The sequence below is a fragment of the Lepisma saccharinum genome, chromosome 21, assembly GCF_977018435.1.
Source record: "Lepisma saccharinum chromosome 21, izLepSacc3.1, whole genome shotgun sequence".
Lineage (NCBI taxonomy): Eukaryota > Metazoa > Arthropoda > Insecta > Zygentoma > Lepismatidae > Lepisma > Lepisma saccharinum.
The window spans coordinates 55,148,409-55,169,403 of record NC_139249.1 but is presented as its reverse complement, the minus strand read 5'-3'; the positions used below and the strand labels follow the sequence as shown (position 1 = coordinate 55,169,403).

Below are 20,995 nucleotides of genomic sequence, written 5' to 3'. Positions count from 1 at the left end.
AGCTACAAGCAGTTGAACGTGGAAGTGAAAATCAAACCGTCATTTTCTACCGTAACGGATACCATAGTCGAGCATTTGGTGCCCGTACAAAACACACTGGGTCAGCTTCACAGCAACCTCGTTAGCATCGATACTAAATTCGCTAAACTGCATTCTCTGCAAGCCATCGAAATCAACAGCGTTCCCAATCAACAGAGAATCTCCACCTTCGTCGAAGGTAACAAACTGTACATGCTACATCCTTATCATCCGTACTACAAGTTTCTCCTCGATGGCACGATTCAGATAAACGAATTTTCGTACTGGTCTCACGGCAGAAAAGCTAGCGTTCCCACCATGACTTTGATATCGAATCGTGGTGTCCAGAAAGCAGGAAATATTCCTCTGGCACGTTGGAACGAAACGCGCAACATATATGAAATACACGAAGACGAAGATCTCACCGTTTTCGACGTGAGTGCCGGCGATAAGCTGATCATTCAAAACATGAGTGAAGTGCCACCCTCTTTGAATCCCATCACGCTTGTGCTTCTCTTGAAACGTAATCTCTAAAAATAATAAAAAATGTCTAGGCAAGCCATCGTCCAAGAATTGCATAGACCTGCACGCCGCAACTACGAACGTTTGGCTGTGGTAACCAAGGGAATCGACGACCTCTGGGAAAGCGACCTCGTCGAAATGAGTAGCGGCAAGTTAAAAAACGTGCATAAATTGAACAAGGGCAACAAGTACCTCCTCACCGTCATAGACACATTTTCAAAATTCGCATGGGCTCTACCTTTGAAGGCGAAAACAGGGACGTGCGTCACGGAAGCATTCAAGACAATTTTTCGCGAAAGCGGCGGCAGACGACCTCGGTTTCTGCACACGGACAAAGGGAAGGAATTTTACAATGCCGTATTCCAAAAGTTTATTCGGAAACACAACGTTCATCATTACTCGACCTTCAGTGACGTCAAGGCCAGCATTGTGGAAAGATTCAATCGCACTCTGAAATCGCGCATGTGGTCACGCTTCACGCTTCAGGGAAGCTACAAGTGGGTCACTATTCTCCCGGAACTTGTTAACGACTATAATCACACACGGCACGCAACGATAGGCATGAAGCCAGCTGACGTTACCAGGTCTGACGAGCAACGTTTAATTTCTAGCGTTTACTGTCCAAAGTACATGCCCACGACAAAAAAAGCTAAATACAAAATTGGAGAACAGGTGAGGGTCAGTAAATTGAAGCGAACGTTTGACAGGGGTTTCACACGAAACTGGAGTACTGAACTTTTTACCGTGGTTCGAGTTCTACCCGGGAACCGTCACACGTATATAATAAAAGACAGTGGCGGTGAAATTTTATTGGGCCGCTTCTACGAGGAGGAACTCTCTAAAACGAAACACCCCGACACGTACCTTATCGAAAAAGTTTTGCGCAAGAGAGGCAACAAACTTTTGGTGAAATGGCTGGGACTTCCGGAAACAAGTTGGATCGATTCAAACGAAGTGATTCTATGAGTACGTGGAATGTTGTGAAACGTTTACCTAATTCGGAAAGTGGAAGGAAGAAAAAAAACGGTGAATTGCTCCCCGACAGCATCCGCTGTCTGATCGTAGGACCTTCGGGGTGTGGGAAAACGACACTGCTCGTGGACAATTTTCTCCTCGCACCGAATTGGTTAGATTGGAAGAACAGGCACCTGTACGTGTTCTCGAAAAGTTTGGAGCAATCCAAATACCAGCAACTGATGAAACTGTACGATGGTCTGGACATTGCAACGTTCGCCTCGGAAATAAAACCACTCGACGATTGTCGTGAAAATTCAGTTGTTGTGTTCGACGATGCCATCCTGGAAAATCAAAATGAAATTCGCAACTTTTTCACGCAAGGTCGTCACAAAGGAATGGATTGCTTCTACCTAGCTCAAACGTTTTCCAAAATTCCAAAACAGTTAGTGCGCGACAACGCTAATTTCATATGTTTGTTTCGTCAAGATCACACCAACCTCAAGCACGCGTACGATGACTACGTAGGCGGAGACATGAACTACAATCAATTTTCGGAAGGCTGCTGCTCTACTTGCTGGAACGGTGACGATTTCGGATTCGCTACGATCGACATGACGAGGAAACCCAACGACGGAAAATACAGAAACAAAATCAACGACTTTCTAAACGTTGCAACGTTGTGAGAAACGACATATATAAATAACGTCATGACGAAACGAAAAATCGAAGACGAAAATCTCAAGCTTCGCGATTACCTCGCAAAACGCTTCAAAGGTTGGAAATCCGAAAATCGCGGATTCTACGAAGAGAAGAAACGTCAGGATCAACCTGTGATCGATGCCATCAGCGGTCTAGGTAAAGAAATTAAAAGTGTCACGGAACAAAATAAAAATTTGATTAACGAACTCGTACCGCTCGCAGCTAAAAGTTACGCTGTACCCACGCCTATTTCAAGCATTCCTTCGACGCCGTTCGAACTGAAGGATGCACCGGCACGACGTCGAGCCATAGGCAGCACGTCTTCAGATAAGATCGAGTTGGGACCTTTGGCACGAGACTACCTGAGCACGGGGAAATTCGACAAGGATGAAGTGTTCGGATTGTATCCCAGCATGGAAACCAGCGAAGGCGGCGGTGTGGTGTGGAAGATTGGGAAATCGAAGGTGACCTTCGAAGGCAACGACATTAAAGTCAATTTAGGCGACAAGGATAGTTGGAACAGGTATCCGGGTACGGTGGGACTGTGGGAACTCGTTGCCAAAAAGCAGCCGAAAGATTACACCGACGAAGATTACCAGAGTTACAAGGAAATTCTAATCATGACGGATGCCTTGTACCAAAACAACGACGCCTCGCAGAATAGGGTGAAATCGAGCAGCGGCGAGAAGTACAGGAATCTCATCAAACCGATTTGGAACCAGGTCAAAACAGGCAGCGGGGTCAAACGCTACAACATGTTACCCAAAGAATTCGTTTGGGTGGACGACGTGAGGAAACTCGTGGACCGATTGTTGGTGATAGCCGGCGAAGAGAATGCAGGCAACCGTAATTTCTACAACGAGAAGGTTGGCATCGTGGACATGATCAGCACGAAACTTTCCAACTTCATCGTGAACGACGACAAGGGCATAGGTTACCTCATCAAAATCATCAACACGCTGCCTCCGAAATTCTGGAACGTGGCCGAAGGAAAGGGACTCGTAAACGACATCATCAACAAGTTACCTTTCGAGATGCATCTACCTGGCTACCAGTACTGCGGACCGGGTACCAAACTCGAGAAAAGATTGGAGAGAGGAGACAAGGGTGTGAATCCATTGGACGCCGCATGCAAAGATCACGACATCGCCTACAACACCACGCAGACGGATCTGGATGCACGTCACGAAGCAGACAGAAAGTTAGAGCACGCAGCTTTCGAAAGGTTTGTGAGCAGAGATGCATCGCTGGGTGAACGGGTCGCCGCACTGGGTACCACCATCGCCATGAACACAAAACAAAAATTGGGGTGGGGTATATAAATAACATCCAGTAAAAAAAACAACATGGCTTGCATAACTGATTTGCCGCACGAACTACTATCTAAAATATTCAAAAAGGTAGTTAACGGAGATGTTAATAAACTTGTAATCATGGCAAGAACGACGCCGGAATTTCGCATCCCTTGTGAAATGGTTCTCAAGGACCATCTTCGGGAGATCAGCGACCTGAGGTGTGATGATCTCAACATTCTGCTTTCGGCTGCAGGGGAAAAATTAAACGAAAGGTTGGACGAATTGCACGAGGCAAGGCAGGGAAGAAGATGGTACACAGTAGATTGGTACAAGTCTATGCAGGAGACGGAAGATATCATTACGCAAATCATCGCGTTCTCCGAAGCACGAACTTTCTTCCTCTGTTAAAAAAAATAATAATATATATACGCATCAAAAAAAACTTGATATATAAATAACGCACATCGTGAAAAATATAATCTTCGGTATATATAAATAACACACATGGTGAAAAAAACAATTAAATTTCCCTAACACACACACTGAAAATTTCTCTTCTTCGATATGACAACTGAAAAAATAAGTGATCTCCAAGCATTAAAACAAATGCTAAATTTGTCAGTCGAGTATGTAAAAATTCGGGAATTGGAAGTCGACAAATCTTACACGATAACTTCCGGTTCAATCGTTTCTACCCAGTATGGTCCCAAGGTACGCCTGTTGCTCAACGCACAATACAGTTTATTTTTACCAGATCGATACGCTAACATGTTATCGGACGAGAAGCTATCTATTTTAATCGAGAACAAAACTCGAATCGTATACAAGGGGACAAAGGAACTTTTTGGCAAGAAAACAAAGCACGTAATAGAATTTGTGTAGCGACTGCGAGGTCTTGAAAATATATAAATAACATACCGTAAAAAAACTACACAAGAAAAATATCAGAATATATATATATAAATAACATACCGTGAAAATAACACATAGAGCATCAACATGAAGCCCAAGGGTGTCGTGTACCAGATACCATACTCCAATCTTAAAAATCTAGGTGCCCTCGATGGGTTACTCACCAAGAAACAACGCGAGAAGAAACGTTCTTGCTTGTCGAAAGGACACGGAATGAAATTGCTGCTCAGCACACCTCAATTGAAAAGATTGCAGCGTTCGCGGAAACAGCAAAAGGTCGGAGGTTTCATATTCAGCATCCCGGCCATCCTGGCAGCATTGGGGGCCGTTGGAAGTTTAGCCGGCGGAAGTGCCGCCATCGCGAAAACCGTCATCGACTCGAAGAAGAACAAGGCGGAATTGGAAGAACAGAAACGTCACAACCTGGCCATGGAGAAGAAAGGGGGGAAGGGGGTGATGAAGAAGTTTAAAAAAAAGAAACAGAAGCACTCACCAACCGAGACATTGAATCTCTGATCGGGCCGTTACAAATCAAACACTTCAGAGGAGTTTTTATGTCCGACTCGTTACCTTCAAGCGTGAAAAGAAGAGAATGTGGAGTAGTCAACTTGGACGGTCAAGAAAATCCAGGCACGCATTGGATATGTTACCACAAAAATGATGATAAAGCATTCGTTTTCGATTCTTTCGGAGGTGTTCCACCTACAAATTTAATTCATTATCTGAAAACGACCAAAACCTCTATATACTACAACGACGAACGCATTCAAGATTTCGGAGACGTGAACTGCGGTCATCTCTGCCTCTCCGTGCTCGCGTTTCTCTCTAAAATAAATAACCCTACGATCGAGGATTTCCAGAAAGCATTGTGGAACCTGAAACAGCATCACTAGGATGGGCGTGTTCCATCTCACGAGCGAATCTTCAATCTTGAAACTCGCGCTGCACGACGACATTGTCTATCCTAAATCCGTGGCTCTGCGTGCATTCTACAGCATGTACCTCATACCTAATGTTACGCAGCACAACAACAAAATTAGCGTCGGAAGCGAACACATCGTCGTCACGCCAGGACAATACAATCTTTCCACTTTGCAAGCTCAGTTACCCAAAGGCACATACTTTTCTCAAAATTCGGTCACTCACAGAGTGGAAATCCTATCCGCGACGGAAACCGTGGACCTGGGCACCATGGGAGAACTTTTAGGTTTCGAGAACGACACCAAACTCGAAGCTGGCATCAAGCACACAGCAACCAACATTCCTAAATTCTTGGCCATAGAGACTCTGAACGTACACTGTAACGTGGCAGAAGGTATGATCACGAAATCCTCGGACGGATTGTTAGGAAGTCACAAGCAGACGGGAATCATAGCCACTTTCAAACCAAGTTCCGAATTCATGGAACCGATCATCTACACGCCTTCTTCGCCGATCTATTTTCCAGTATGTCGCAACCGCATAGACGACATAGAGTTGGTGGTGACGAACGAGAAAGGAGACGTGGTGGATTTCGCAGGTGCAACAACTACTGCCATCGTGGAGATCAACGTATAATAAATAACCATACATGTAAAATGGAGCAAATCGAAAGTTACGAATTGCAATCTTTCCCTCCCAACCGTCGCACGTTCGCCAATCTTAACGAGGCAAACAGGGAGATCGAATACGACGTTGACGTAGGCGATGGGTTCATTCATCCTCACAGAGCGGACCTCTACCTTCAATTCGACGTGGTGAAGAAAGAAAGCGGAGACGCGTTTCCCGCAGCAGCAAACTTGATACTCGTAGACAACTTCGTGCCTCACCTGTTCTCGCAGGTGGAGGTGAGGAAACACAACACCGTCATCGACAGAATAGATTATCCAGGCATCACGTCGACGGCAGTGGGAACGTTGAAATTATCCAAAACAGACGCAGCGTACTATCAGGCGGGAGGATTCGAAGCGGGGACCAAAATATCGACGAAAAGTCACACGGCGCTCTTTCCCATGCGTCTGCTGCCTGGTTTCTTCTCCGATTACAAGGAGATCATGTGGAAGGGAGGACTGAGAGTCACGTTTCGAAGAGCGGCCAACGATAACAACGCAATAATGCGATACACCAACTTGAATGCCGACGGCACGCCGATAGCCAACACTTTACCCGAAGCAGCCAAGTGCATCATCCGGAGCATGGAATTGAGAATGCCGGTGGTGGAATACGAGACAAACTATGCCCTCAAGTACAAAGCGGAGATCTTGAAAAGTCCGCAGGTACCGATTCACTTTCACGGTTACCAGTGCGTGCAGAAGATGGCGACGGGAAGTCACATGGAATTCGACGTGACGACGCAGTTCAACAACATACAGTTCGACATGCCAGATTTCGTCGTAGTGCTTTTTCAGACCGGGAGGGACAAGAATCAGGAAAAAGATTCCAGCAAATTCGACGACTGCAAGATCAAGAACGGAAGGAACGAAGTGTTCCCGCGCGAGAATTACAACCTCGACATGACCAAAAACGATTATCTCAAACTTTACGAAGCGTTTTCGGCTTACAAACGCGTGACCGAGGGAAGTGTGGACATGTACTACACGCCCAGCGAGTTCAAAACACGGAGACCCATGACCGTCATCAACACATCTAAGAGAAAGAAGGTTGTGGTCAACGATCGAACCAACATCAAGGTCGTCTGCGAGTTCCACGATGCCTTGCCCGAGGATACCCTATGCAGTGTCATCCTGATTGCAGAGAAGTCCTTCGCCTACGACGTGAAGAATGAGAGGGTCACAGAGCAGTTTTAACAAGTTTTTATCATCTATTTTCTTGCACAATAAGAAATTTTTAGTGCTAGCACAATCAGTTACAATGGCACAATACGAATTTCACTAGTTCAGATCAGTTACAAATGTCAATTTCATTAGTTATAAGTTACAATATCTTTTTTGCACTATAGCACGAGAGACAATCAGAAAATTTGCACAAAAAAAATTGTTGTTGTTTTTACACGTGAAAATTAACAATAAAATTTCTTTCTTATCGTTTCAGAAGCTGTCGAAACATCAAAACACATATACACATACACACACTAGAAAAAAAGCATGCAACTTTATTTGTAACACACACATACATTCTCCATCTTCATCAAGAAAATATTATAATAAACATAATTATTTTTATCTATATCTCACAATAAAACTCTATATCCAAAAATATCACAACGTCAAATAACACTAGAGTCGTTAGTACACGTTGCATGCATTACGGAGGTCCTCTGTAGGGTTTCATGGAAGTTTGGGGGGGGAAAAAAAAAACACGTGAAACCCTACAGAGGTGCGGTTATCTAGAGCCGTAGCCGTTAGAACCTTTTTTGGGTTGGGCACCACGCACCCTGGCGGGTTAGGGGCCAGGTATTCTAAAAAACAGCAATTATTATTTTGTTTGTTTGTTTGTTTGCGTCACAATACATACGCGCGCGCGCGTGCGTGCGTGCGTGCGTGTGTGTGTGTGTGTGTGTGTGTGTGTGTGTGTGTGTGTGTGTGTGTGTGTGTGTGTGTGTGTGTGTGTGTGTGTGTGTGTGTGTGTGTGTGTGTGTGTGTGTGTGTGTGTGTGTGTGTGTGTGTGTGTGTGTGTGTGTGTGTGTGTGTGTGTGTGTGTGTGTGTGTGTGTGTGTGTGTGTGTGTGTGTGTGTGTGTGTGTGTGTGTGTGTGTGTGTGTGTGTGTGTGTGTGTGTGTGTGTGTGTGTGTGTGTGTGTGTGTGTGTGTGTGTGTGTGTGTGTGTGTGTGTGTGTGTGTGTGTGTGTGTGTGTGTGTGTGTGTGTGTGTGTGTGTGTGTGTGTGTGTGTGTGTGTGTGTGTGTGTGTGTGTGTGTGTGTGTGTGGGGGTACATCGTTCCCTCCCCCGAGAGAGAGGTTTACGAAGGTCACGATATATATAAACATTTGGGTCCCGGACTTGGAAAATTACGATAAGATGCACTCATCTTTCAAAAGATTAGAGAATGAGAGAATAAGAGGATGAGAAGATGAGAGGAGAGGTTTACGAAGATCACGATATATATAAACATTTGGCCCCGTTGATTCCAGCACTCCAACTTCATCTCTAATGTTGACGACAATATTCTAAAAATAGAGAGAATGAGAGAATGAGAGATTGAGAGATTGAGAGATTGAGAGATTGAGAGAATAAGAGGATAAGAGAAGAGGTTTACGTAGGTCACAATATATAAACATTTGGTCCCAAACTTGGAAAATTACGATAAAGTGCACTCATCTTTCAAAAAATAAGAGAATGAGAGAATGAGAGAATGAGAGGAGAGGTTTACGTAGGTCACGATATATAAACATTTGGTCCCAGACTTGGAAAATTACGATAAGGTGCACTCATCTTTCAAAAAATAAGAAAATAAGAGAATAAAAAAATGAGAGAATAAAAAAAGATGAGAGGATTAACAGGAGAATAAAAAGAGAATGAGAGAACAATAAGAAAGATGAGAAAGATGAGGAGGATGAGAGAATGAGAGCTCATCTTTCACTCATCACTGCCTTTTTGTGCCCCCGTGAAACATCGTCAGCGCACTAAATGAGGCGCGGAACAGGAAGAGAAAGTGAGTTTTTCAACTTTTTGTAGTCGTTTGGTCAAGAAATCAAAGTTGCGGTGGGAGTCACAATTTATATCTACTATTGTGACACGAAATTTGAACCTTCCTTAAAATAATGAGCACTATTTGGATTCGAAAAAAGTTATTTATATTGAAAAAAAACTTCAAAATGACCTTACTCAATCATACACCCTTCCCACGGACAAGGTATTCTCCGGTTGACAAGCGACAGTAAGTATCGTAAACTAGTCGGAATGAATGTAGAAATAAATCGGAACCTTAGTAGAGTGCACTCAGGGTCTTTATTTTAATTCTAAGACAACCAAACCTGACATTCCTAACATACCCACAAAAGCATATATTCACAAAATCTTAAGTAATCGCTAAAACTCTGCAGTATGTGTTAACAGACATAAATCGAAATCAAACCATGTAAAAGTTGCAATTGTAGCATGATGAAATCGTAATAAAACAAAAGGAACTTGGGTTCATTTTCACCACTTTTCAGCATAATTTCATTCTACACGCAAACAATACGTAAAATTAATACCGGCATGAAACCAACATTCCTAACCTAACCACGATGTGTGACCAGCTTACGTTTAATTCCTCTATTTCCCACCAGTTTTTTAAAAAAATAATTTGTTCTACATGCACAAAACACGTGCATATTCGAATAATGACGTCACTGATACTGCATACAATCACTAATTTCTCGGGTGTAACACATCTCTGCAATGTAAAAACTACGACAACGAGCAAATGAACTAGTTGATCAGGTTGCTTCTGAACGGGTCGCAAACAGACTCAAATTCAAAGAACGGGTTCACGGGGGGAACGAAGTAGCGAGTCCCTTTGTTTTTACTCGGCATCCACACCCGTCCAGTGTGGCATCTACCACTGCCAGTTACATGAAATTCTGCTCTTCAAGCTTTATTGCAGATCCAAAACCAATGAACTGTCCGAACAGGTGTGTTCTTGAAGAAAGAAAATGTCCTCACCACACACAAAGTTAAAGGTGTGTTCTTGAAGAAAGAAAATGTCCTCACCACACACAAAGTTAAAGGTGTGTTCTTGAAGAAAGAAAATGTCCTCACCACACACAAAGCTAAAGGAACATTTTTTCCGCAAGAAATTCTGAGGATGGCTTGTGCGTAGGTTTCGTCTTGAGTAGCTTGTTCTCTAAGGAAAAATCTCACGCCTCTCCAAATTCTGGTCTTGAACAAGTTCACAAAAACGGATCCAAGAGTGAATAAATATAGAATTGAAATACGAAGGAACCATAATTTTGTACGTAACAGACTAGAAGTCATAATGACGAGAGAAACAAGTTTCTGAACTGAATCTTTGGGGGGACTGGAATCACAAGAACCAAATTCGGAAGTGGAAATGAACAGTTAATTCATTTTGTAACTGGTTCTCCTGCAACTCCAAAATGCACGTAAATTCCAGAAAATATGCAAAATTCCATGACTATTCCCTGACCAACCAAATTCCCTGACTTTTCCCTGTTTTCCAGGTTTTCCAGTCGCGTAGCAACCCTGTGTATGTTTGTCGACCATAGTTTGCATAACTATTGTTGGTTATTTCAGTTTGTTGTTTTCAAAGCACAAGTGCCGAAAGTTTCCGGAACTTTCTGAACGAATCTGCATGCACACTGTTTGGTGCAGAGCATCTGTGTAGTTTGGACGACGAATTTGTTCTTGTGTATAATTGAAGAAATACAATGGCTCTAGTACCAAATACACGAAAGCTTAGATCTTGTGTCTCTTCTCCAGGTAAGCTCGAACCTATAAGAGATGTATTCGAGACTTGGACTGTTTTCTTCAGAGAAGCGTACATTCCTGATTGCAGCATGACTGTATATGAACACCTGGTCAATTTTAGAGGGCGATGCCCTTTTAGACAGTGCAAGCCGTCGAAATCAGGTCAATACGGAATCAAGCTGTATTGTGATTCTCAAACAGCTTCTGTTTTGAAGGCTCAAATCTACAAAGGAAAGGAAGCTGGAGTTATTAGGGAGAAAAATCAAGTACTTAGAGTAGTGAAGGACTTAGTGAAGGAAATCGAAGGTAGTGGAAGAAACATCACGTGCTATAATTTCTTCACGAGTGTATCTCTTGCAAGGGATCTACTTGCCAAGAAACTTACTCTGGTCGGCACGATACGAAAGAACAAAGGAGAGCTGCCGCCAGAGTTTACTGCCACAAAACAGCGAGTGTGTTGCTCCACTTTGTTTGGATTTCAAGATGATCTAATGATAGCATCATATTGCCCCAAGAAGAACAAGGTGGTGATTCTACTTTCTACGTTCCATGAACAGCCGAAAATCGACGCTTTCACAGTACAGCTAATAACACAAAATGGTACGAAACTACAGTGCGAAACGAAAAGCTCGGAGATGGCCATGGTTATATTTCATGACATGATCGACTTCAGTGCACTAAATGCATTTGTTTTGTACCAAACAGTACATCCGTAAGAATTGGGAGCCAAATCGGGTAGACGTAGAAGGTTCTTGCAGTACCTGGGAAAGGAGCTCAGTGGCAAACTAGTAATGGACGAGCAAACCAACGGACGTTCAAATGAAGAGGAAGGTGTACAGAAGCAATCCAGAAGAAGGTGTTATATTTGTCCATCCAAAATCGATCGGAAAATGAAAACAGTGTGCTCGAAATGTATGCAAACGTTTGTGCACTCACGTATTCTATGTAACACATGTTGATCAATGTTATTCTTGACAAAAAGTAGATAATAAAAATATGTAAATTCTTACAAATCATTAATGATAACTGGACGTATGACAAATATGTTCCAAATGTAAGAAAACTATTATAATCAAAACTCAAGTATTTCTTTATAACACATGTTATTCAATGTTTAAATTTCTTCTGTAAAACATGTTACATATTAGAAACATGTAAATGGTTAAATGTCATTAATAAATAACCTGAAACATTATTTTCAGTCATTGATATAAATTAGAAAATTTGAACGCCTGAAAAAAGAGTATAATATTTCCCCGGGTCGAATAGACCCGATCCACAATAACGTATAGTCATTGTAGCCGTCGTTATAGTGTTAATGGAAACGGATGGGTTCTCTGAGAGGTTAATTTACAGTAATGAAGCAACTTTTCACCTTTCAGGGAAAGTGAATAGACACAACGTAAGGATTTGGAGAACTGCTAACCCCCATGAATTTGTGGAACACAAACTCGATTCTCCCAAAGTGAATGCCTTTTGTGCAATTTCCCATGAAAAGATTTATGGGCCAATTTTCTTCCATGAACGTACTGTGACAGGACTTGTTTTCCTTGATATGCTGCAACTATGGCTCCTTCCACAGCTTGCAGAGGATAGCGCAGATTTCATTCTCCAATTGGATGGTGCCCCTGCGCATTACCAAGGCAGCGTTCGGGACCATGTCAATGGGGCATTGGAACAACGTTGGATAGGCTGTGCATCTCCGGAGGATCGACCTCTCCTTCATTGGTCACCTCGTTCCCCCAACTTGACCCCATGTGATTTCATGTGGGGTTTTGTCAAGGATCATGTTTACGTACAACCACTTCCAACAACATTGGATGACCTGTGTGCCCGCATCACAGCAGCCATTGCTGATATTGACCGCAACATGCTACACAAGTTTTGGCAGGAGATAGACTATCGGCTTGATGTGTGCCGTGTTACGCGAGGTGCTCACACAGAACACTTGTGATTTGTTTGAAAAAAAACAACTGACAGTTTACCTTTCTTAGCACATGTCTCACAATAACATTTGTTTATTATATTTCACAGAATAAATGTCTGAAATTGGGTCCATCATTTTGACTTACCCTGTAGTAGAGGAAATAAACGATTTCATCTGGAAATAATTGCAAAACAAATGATTTTTTTTGTGCCAGTGTGTGCAGAATAGTATAGTGAAATATATATTAAAAATTCGCCATCCAAATGTTTGGAGAAAATCCGTCATCTTGGAAAATGGCAGCAAAAATTCACCTTAAAAATTAAAAAAATATTAATATCTCAAATGGTGAATAGTACCCCAAAAGTGAAGATAACCAAAATGAAAGAGCAGAAAATTTGCTAAATTATGTTCTTTGTTTAATACAGCTACTATAAATCTTAATTGAATTAGAAAGATTCAAATATTTTTTTTTAATTTTTAGAATAAGCGTAAAAGTTGGTTTCTGACACAAAGACAGCAAATATGTAAGGAAGTATGTAATTTACGTTGTAAAGTTACTGAACCAAATTCATAGCTTATGATTTCCTCTAGAGATTGCTTTTTGTTTTGTGCCCTTAGAAAGTCAGGGGTTGAGGAGATATGTAGTTTAATGCAGAGTCATGTGTTTCCCTAAATGTATGTGTTCTATTTCTTATGGTATTAGTGAGAACGTAATACATTGTTTTCTGCAGTGTTTCGTTCACTGGCATTTGTTACATGTTGTTCTTGTTGTTCATAAATGTATGCACACAGTAGTGGTGATTAGGCATCTTAACTGAGCGAGGGTGTGGGAGGGGCAATTACAGTTTACTTTCTACTTACTGCCATTAGAAAGAATTGTATTGAAAATTGAATTTGGGCAGATGATTGTGAAGTCAAATCCACTGGTAGACAAGGCTTAGCATTAAGAGACCATAGTGCGGGTACAAAAAGGGTGTTTGGGGGGTGGGGAACTATTCGCAGCCACTGTCAATACATTGAACTAGTTTTGCACAATTAGTTATGCATATGTTCTCCTTTGGCTGCATCAGCAGCAACACCTGTGCTACCAGTGCACGTCTGTATGTAGAGAGAGTGATGAAATTTAACGTTAGCACCAGGTATCTATTAAAAATTCTGCAATGGACTATAAGGCAAAGTGATCGGTTTAGAACCGTATTTTACCATATGATATTAGTTCCATGTATTAGTGGAGGCAGATAGGGGGTGGGGGGCCATGAGGAGCAGTTCCCCTGGGATATGAGAAGCAGTTTCCCCCTCCTAAACACACTTTTTGTTCCCCGCACTATGGTCTCCTAGCATGTTGGCAAACGTACCGATAAGATTGACAGTGTGCCCAACCTCGACATCGAGTGCACCAAGAAACAACAGGGCTAAATGGAACAAGCGCACACATAGCCCTGCTCGATAAATTTTCTGCAAGGACCTTAGGATGGTCGAATGCATCTGGAGCACCACTCAACATCGAGAGTTGGGCCCAGCCCCATGCACTTTGGGCAGTGAGAAAAAGGACACAGACCCAAGATATAACATTTGGCTGGAAGTTGTTTTCAAGCAGGGCAGCGATGCCAACCTTAGTACAATTTGAGTTTTGTTGACACCTAGCACTCTGTGTTTGCATAATGGGAAAATCTAACATAATTTGAAATTGCTCCTCTGGGATGGAGAAATTCACTTCAAAAGACAATATTTTGGGAAATTAAAATCTTATTTCCGGTCCAGGGACATGCTTCTGCAACCACACTCCCTCCTCTCATCTTTTCTTTATTCTCCCATTTACCTAGCGAGGAACATTTCATGGCAAGAATCGGTAGAAAGTTGTGGGGCACAAATAAACAAATGTTCCGCTTTGTACGCGACGAATCATCTTAAACTTTCTCTACTTTAATGTTGAACTCATCTCGGAAAATAGATGCATAACTTAAAATTACAATCATCCTAAAGATAATCATAATAATAAATTACTGTTACTAATTATCAGTAATATTAAATAATCGTTATTATTATTATTTAGATCCTAGCACAATTTATGAGCATTTAGCATAATTTAACAGATTAAAGAACTACTTCTTATCAGGAGGTTGGCAACGCAGGGCAGGAGCCATCAGGCTTTCGTGTCTTCCCTGCAAGGTCATGGCGAAAAACCCCGATTGTATCGATGTGTGTGAAAAAAAAATGCTGTCCCAAAAACTATCCTGGTATGTGTGCAAGCGCACTTAATGCTAATCCTTGTCTACCAGCGGATATGACCCACAATCATCTGCACAAATTCAATTTTCAATACAATTATTTCTAATGGCAGTAAGTAGAAAGTAAACTGTCATTGCCCCTCCCACACCCTCGCTCAGTTAAGACATTTATGAACAACAAGAACATGTAACAAATGCAAGTGAACGAAACACTGCAGAAAACAATATATTATGTTCTCACTAATACCATAAGAAATAGAAAACATGACTCTGCATTAAACTACATATCTCCTCAACCCCTGACTTTCTAAGGGCACAAAACAAAAAACAATCTCTAGAGGAAATCATAAGCTATGAATTTGGTTCAGTAACTTTACAACGTAAATTACATACTTCCTTACGTATTTGCTGTCTTTGTGTCAGAAACCAACTTTTATATTAATTCTAAAAATTGAAGAAAATATTTGAATCTTTCTAATTCAATTAATTCCATTAAGATTTATAGTAGCTGTATTAAACAAAAAAAACAAAACAAACATGCTTTAGCAAATTTTCTGCTCTTTCATTTTGGTTATCTTTACTTCTTGGACCGTTTGAGATATTATTTTTTTTTTAATTTTTAAGGTGAATTTTTGCTGCCATTTTCCAAGATGCCGGATTTTTCCCAAACATTTGGATGGCAGATTTTTAATATATTATTCACTATACCATTCTGCACAATCTGGGGGTAAAAAAAAAAAAAAAAAAAAAAATATGTTGCATTTATTTCCAGGTTAGGCCATTTTTTCCTGTTCGTTTCCTCTACTATAAGGGCATGGCGTCTGGAGCGAAGATGGTAGTGCGTCACTTCTTGCTTAATTCCCAGGCGGCAGTAGTAGCTATTTCTCTCACTTGGCAGCAGTGGTGTGCATTTCCTGGCCTGTATTGTCTGCTGTGTTTTCTGCTTTCCGTCGTCAGGTGGTGTTGCCATGTGATGGTTCGGGGGTTGAGCCATCTGCTGTGTTGTGTTGCTCAGTGTGGTGTAGTTTCTGTTATTTGCAGGGTATGGGGGGAGGTCTGGGGGGGGGGGACTGCATCAATTCCTTTTATGGTGTCTTAGATCTTTGAAGGATGAGATGCCCAGTTGGGTGTCCCTGTCCATTGTCCAGGTTCAGTGCTGGTTTCTGTTAGATGATGGCATGGGTTTCCTTGATAGTGTTTCTATGATGAAACTAGATGGGTGGAGTATGGATGTGGGAAATGTATCCCAAATTGGAAGAGCCTTACCCAACTTTAGGAGATAGTATCTTCCCAAACTTGCATCCCTTGTGTCTACAGGGCCACATGCCAATGCCACGACAGTTACATCGGTAGAACAATTCACACCTTTCAAGAACAGATCGATGAACACATAAAAGATGACAAAAAATACACACCAGGATCAGGCCGTTCACAACACCTCCATACCAGAAACAACTCCATCTCCTCCACAGGAATTACACCACACAGATCAAAACAACGCAGAAGGCGACCAAGCCCCCAACCACCACATGGCAATACCACCTGACAACGGAAAGCAGATAACAGCACAACAGATGATGCAAGCCAGGAAACTCATATCAGCGCTGCCAAGAGGGAGAAAATGCTACTACTGTGTCCCGGGAACTAACCAAGAAGTGATGTGCTACCATCTCCATACCCTTAACGAATGAAGACAGTGAACCTTCAAAATTAATAGGAAAAAACTGTCCAATTGTGCAATGAGGAAACACAAAACTTCATGTAGTAATGCTTAAACCGTGTTTACCGCATCTATCATGAAATCATGGGCTTGTATAATTGTTTCAAAATTGGTTCTAGCTACAAATTAATCACACACAACAAAAAATGCCATTCTGTACTACGAGGCTTGGGCAAATATGATTATAATTTATACATAGTGCAACATTGCTGCCTGGTGCAGGAACAGGTGTGGTATTGAGAAGTTGGCAACACTGTCCAATGTCAGTTTCACTGCCTCTCGGTTATTGCTGTGCAATGAGTTACTCATGAGAGGTGGAACAGAGCATTGTAATCAAATTAATCACCACAGAAGACCATAGCAGACCATAAAATGTTCAAAATGTGTGCCAGATTGAAGCAACAATACGATGAGAATAGTGTGTATAAGTGATGTAGTGTATTGCCTTTAAGAAAGGTATGGAAATGGTGGAAAATGAACCACATGCACGCCTGATCTAAATGTCCTTAACATTCAAGAACAATGAATGTGTTGAACTCATTCGAGCAAACAGACAAAAATAACTGCACATGTTGGCTGGCATACAATACATCATACAACCAATGCAGAACATTACATAAGGGTCCAGGAAGGCACAGTGAAGACTGCTATCGGGAACAAGAGAAAATGGTCACAAAGGACAGTGTCATTTCTGCACAATAATGCCCATTCACACTTGGCTGCTCGAACCATGGCTCCAATCCAGGAACATAAATGGAACCTTGTCCCACATCCTCCATACAGTCTGGACATTTCACAGTCTGTCTATCACCACTCCGGTTCCCTCAAGGAGTAACTGAGCAGCCAAAAATTTGGTAGTGAAGAGGATGTCATACGTGGTGTTCAGGAGTGAGCATGTCTCCAACCAAAGGATTGTTTCCTAAGCAGCAGACTTCTACAGCACTGGCGCAAGTGTATTACCAACCAGGCTACTTTGCTTTCAAATAAGGAATTACAGGTATGGATCTATTTACGCATTATAATTCATATTTGCCCAAACCCTAGCTGCTACAAACTTTCCAAAACTGATATTGTGCTACTATGTTCATAGAAAAAAAATAATTATCATCTTCTTTAGTTCAACAAATTTCTGTAAATCTCAACTTTAATACTTCAAAACCACAACATTCATTGGATACATGCCCAGAAATAAAGAATTACAGGAAAACCATGTAAATGTTAAATTCAAGGGGTTCAAAAATGTGAACTTTGAATTGAACACTTTCAAAGTATCAAACTTTTAGATCATTTTCTACTTCTTAAATTACAAATAAACTGGACAAAATATTACTCCTGTAAGACAAAGTTCATACATATATATATATTTTGTAACATCATACAATTTCTGGTTTAACTTTAGCAGCAGATCTTTTTATGCCTGGAAGCTTCTTGGAATGGAAGGTTTTCAAAAGAGTTTGGACAGAAAAAATCATACAATAACACTTATTTACAATAGAAATGTGAATTTAGTTTTTTGTCTTGGGAGAGGGAAACAGGGTAGCTACGATTTTTTTATTACGAAATTCCCTGACTTTTCCAGGTTTTCCAGACCAGAAATAAAATTTTTCCAGACATGTTTGTCGTCATGATTTTTGCTTTTGAACCTCATGTTTTTCAATTAAATATGCAGGCACGTTAATTATTATGAATATGAATATACACAGTTATTAGCTGAAAATTTACCAAGTGATTAATACAATGCTATTCAATGAAAAAATAAATAACTATTGTACTTACCCATTTTCACTAAGTCATTACAATTAAGGCTGTGTAAAAAAATCAATAAAAAAATGTGGCATATATCAAAGCTTTACAATGTAACCTGTATACAACCTCAATTAGCCTATATCAATACAAATGAGAAACAAACAGAAAATTAGGTCATGTACCTTTAGAAAATAAGCAATAAGTTTAATGATTATATTTTTTAACTTATTGAAAATAGTACATATTACGGAAATTCAGAACTTGAATGGGGCCGGTGACCAACCATACACCTAAACAAAATATATACGCGGGCCATACTTAGGAATCAAATATCTCCATTATTCGAGTTTTCCACATGCTGGAACCAATTTTATATTAAGGAAAACATCGAAATCTGTCTTTTAAAAGGTAACAGTTCTGAATGTTTTATGATTTTTTTTTTCAAATTTTCCTAGCAGGAAGACTAATTATCATAGAATTTTGGCAATCATTGTGACACGAAATTTGAACCTTCCTTAAAATAATGAGCACTATTTGGATTAAAAAAATTTTTTTATGTTGAAAAAAAAAACTTCAAAATGACCTTACTCAATCATACAAGCTTCCCACGGACAAGGTATTCTCCGGTTGACAAGCGACAGTAAGTATCGTAAACTAGTGGGAATGAATGTAGAAATAAATCGGAACCTTAATAGAGTGCATTCAGGGTCTTTATTTTAATTCTAAGACAACCAAACCTGACATTCCTAACTTAACCACAAAAGCATATATTCACAAAATCTTAAGTAATCGCTAAAACTCTGCAGTATGTGTTAACAGACATAAATCGAAATCGAACCATGTAAAAGTTGCATTTGTAGCATGATGAAATCGTAATAAAACAAAAGGAACTTGGGCTCATTTTCACCACTTTTCAGCATAATTTCATTCTACACGCAAACAATACGTAAAATTACTATCGGCATGAAACCAACATTCGTAACCTAACAACGATGTGTGACCAGTGTACGTTTAATTCCTCTATTTCGCACCAGTTTTTAAAAAATAAATTCATTCTACATGCACAAAACACGTGCATATTCGAATAATGACGTCACTGATACTGCATAAAATCACTAATTTCTGGGGTGTAACACATCTCTGCAATGTAAAAACTACGACAATGAGCAAATGAACTAGTTGATCAGGTTGCTTCTGAACGGGTCACAAAGGAAGGACTCAAATTCACAGAACGGGTTCAAGGGGGGCACGAAGTAGTGAGTCCCTTTGTTTTTACTCAGCATCCACACCCGTCCAGTGTGACGTCAACCACAGACAGTTACGTGAAATTCTGCTCTTCAAGCTTTATTGCAGATCCAAAACCGATGAACTGTCCGAACACCAACCTGCTCTGCTTCACGTATCAAAAGAGAAAGGGTTCCGAACGGGTGTGTTCTTGCAGAAAGAAAATTTCCTCACCACACACAAAGCTAAAGCAACATTTTTTCCGCAAGAAATTCTGAGGATGGCTGGTGAGTAGGTTTCGTCTTGAGTAGCTTGTTCTCTAAGGAAAAATCTCACGCCTCTCCAAATTCCGGTCTTGAACAGGTTCACAAGAACGAGTCGCAAAATGAACGGATCCAAGAGTGAATAAATATAGAACTGAAATGCAAAGGAACCATAATTTTGTACGTAACAGACTAGAAGTCATAATGACGAGAGGAACAAGTTTCTGAACTGAATCTTTTGGGGGGACTGGAATCACAAGAACCGAATTTGGAAGTGGAAATGAACCGTTTGTTCATTTTGTAACTGGTTCTCCTGCAACTCCAAAATGTGCGCAAATTCCAGAAAATATCCAAAATTCCCTGACTATTCCCTGACTTTTCCCTGACCAACCAAATTCCCTGACTTTTCCCTGTTTTCCAGGTTTTCCAGTCGCGTAGCAACCCTGGGGAAAGAATTAGGCTTAAGCAGGCAGTGTGCTTGACCATTAGCAGTAGTAGATTAGCACTACACTGACCATTCTAGTCACATTCTTTCTTGTTAAATATTTTGTTCTGAACAAAATAAAAATAAAATATTTGATAGACAATGCAGTGAGAATATGTGACATGACAACTTTGTATCTCACAAGTCAGGATCAGCTGAGCAACTACAATACACAAAAGTTGCAAATCCACACAATGTGAAAACTATTTGAAATTCACAGTGCACATTTTGTCACCAGATGACAGCACAAATGGGCAATACATAGAGGCACATGTTTTTGGTAAATAAAAAAGCAAAATTTCGGTACAAAAACAGACTCAATTTCAGGTTCAAAAGCAGTACAAATAAAATAAAATTTCGCTGTTATAGCGGTGAAAAAGCGATATATAAAATGACATTTTGGTTTCAAAAATGTGAACATAATCCCACATTTGATTTAAAAACTGCACTTACTAACAAAATAAACAAATGCCTTCTAATAGCACATTTATGTCGTTACCAGAATATTAAGTTTATTAATATATAAAGGGGTCCATTTTTGCTTCTCAATTATTTACAGCAGAATTAATTAATTTTCCGTGAATTGCATAACACACAGGATAATTCTGAATTCAGAAAGTGTCGCGTCGGTAAATAAACTCTAAATTTCATG

The 20,995-nt window shown here is 40.7% G+C and overlaps 1 protein-coding gene across 4 annotated transcripts in view; it reads right to left on the bottom strand.

Annotated features, from left to right (window-relative positions):
* Ranbp16 (Ran-binding protein 16) overlaps nt 1-20,995 on the bottom strand; it is a 176,387-nt gene that overhangs the window by 111,066 nt on the left and 44,326 nt on the right. The gene's annotated exons all lie outside the window — the stretch shown is intronic.